The sequence below is a fragment of the Sciurus vulgaris genome (genome assembly GCF_902686455.1).
Source record: "Sciurus vulgaris genome assembly, chromosome: 2".
In the NCBI taxonomy this organism is placed as follows: domain Eukaryota; kingdom Metazoa; phylum Chordata; class Mammalia; order Rodentia; family Sciuridae; genus Sciurus; species Sciurus vulgaris.
This window is the reverse complement of record NC_136462.1, coordinates 16,610,585-16,612,500: the sequence shown is the minus strand read 5'-3', so window position 1 is coordinate 16,612,500 and position 1,916 is coordinate 16,610,585.

Here is a 1,916-nt window from a genome sequence, read left to right as displayed (position 1 = left end):
ACATTCTCTTCACCTGGGAGGAGATCGCAGAACGCAGGACTAAGAACACACACCTCTAGATCACAGAATGAAGGACGCAGTATGCGGGACGCACCACTAAGAAGCACCTCTGATAGCACGCACCTCTAGGACGCAGGATGCAGGACACACCTCTAAGAAGAAGCAGCAGACCTCTAAGAAATAGCTCCTCTGATAAGCATAGCCTCTCTGAAAGTGTAGTACCTCTGAAAGTATAGTAAGCCTCTCTTCCTCTAAAACCACCTCTAAAAGCAAGTAAGCCTCTCTTCCTCTATGAACTAGCGAACAAGCAAGCAAGCAAGAAAGCAGCCCACTAAAGAAAGATAATAGAAGTAGTTCATTCCCAGTCCACCTCCAATTCCTTCCCACAGGATTGTTGCTGCGGGTGGCAACAGTATGCCTCTACTTCATGTACAAACAGAGAAACAAGATGTACCCCATTTGTTTACAATAAAATTAATTAATTAATTTTTTTAAAAATGAAGCATGGTATAGCCATGGTTCAGATTCAAGATGGTGGATTAGAGGAAGGCTGCATTTCTAGTTGCTCTTCAGGATTCAAGCATCAGGAGTACTGCTTCTCAATGAAAGAGGGATTTCACTAAAATTCAATATTGGACAGTGAAAGAATCATAGAGAATCAAGAAATTTGAGTACATTAAACAAAGAAGAAAGAGTACATCTACACCAAGCTATTTGCAGTAGCAGCATCAGCAGCACTGGTTCACCACAGAGAGAAACACAATGAACAGATTTGGGATGGAAAAACCTAGATCAGAAAAGCAGCCTGAACTTAGTTGATCCAGAGGCTGCACTGTGAACTGGTGTTTGAAAAGGCCTATGTTCCTCAACTGGGGTAGAGAACTGAGTTGGAACCATCTTGAAGCAGCCTTGCTGCAGCTGCTGCTGTGGAGCTGGAAGATAATAGCAAACACTGCCATGCTGTCCCAGCAAATACCTACTGTGCGACCTAGGATGTTCCTAGCAGAACATGAGTGAAACAGGCACAGAGAAGATTGTATTTGGGAGGATTCAAGTCAGAAAAGCAAAGGGGAGCCCAACTTGCTTTTCCTTTGAGTCTGGCAGCACACATAACCAGGTGAAATGGGTTGGGAATCTGAACAGGTGGGTGTGAATACACTCAGGGACTGAGCCTGGGAAGGCTGTGCTCATAGGCAGCACAGTGTGTGGAGGACTGGCTCCCCTGCCCCATGAGTAGAGTACTTGGGAGACTCCTGAGATCCAGATTCCCATCAGAGTTAAGCAACTGCCAGGTCTTAGGGGTATGTTGATCTTATCTCCCTAGAATAGACATCACTCAACAAAGCCCCTTAGACCTAAGCCTCAGTAGCAGAACTCCCATCATAGAATCCTGCAGCAGCCCTACTCTGGGAGGGCATTTATCTGGTCTGTGCAACAAAACTCCAACAGACAGTACTTCTCATTCCATCCTACCTTCTATGGGTGAGGAGGGAGGCTAAGACTTATTTCAACCAATATCAGTCTTAAGCTGATGCTGGGAAATAATTCAGGGAAATAATAACAGAAAAATTTCCAAACCTTGAGAATGAGATGAACATTCAGACATCCAAATACAGGATGTATCCAGAACCCCAAACAGATAAGATCATAAAAGAACCTCTCCATAACACATATAATTAAAATGCCTAACATAGAATTTTAAAGGCCTCACACACAAAAACATTAGGTCACATTTAAAGGCAAACCCATCAGAATAACTTCCAATTTCTGATTCAAACTCTAAGAAGTAGGAGGGCTTGGAATGATGTGTTCGAGTCCTGAAAGAAAATAACTGTGAAACAGGATTGGTATATCCAGCAAAGCCAGCCTTCAAAATTGAAGAGGAAATAAAAACCTTCCAAGATAAGCAGAAAGAT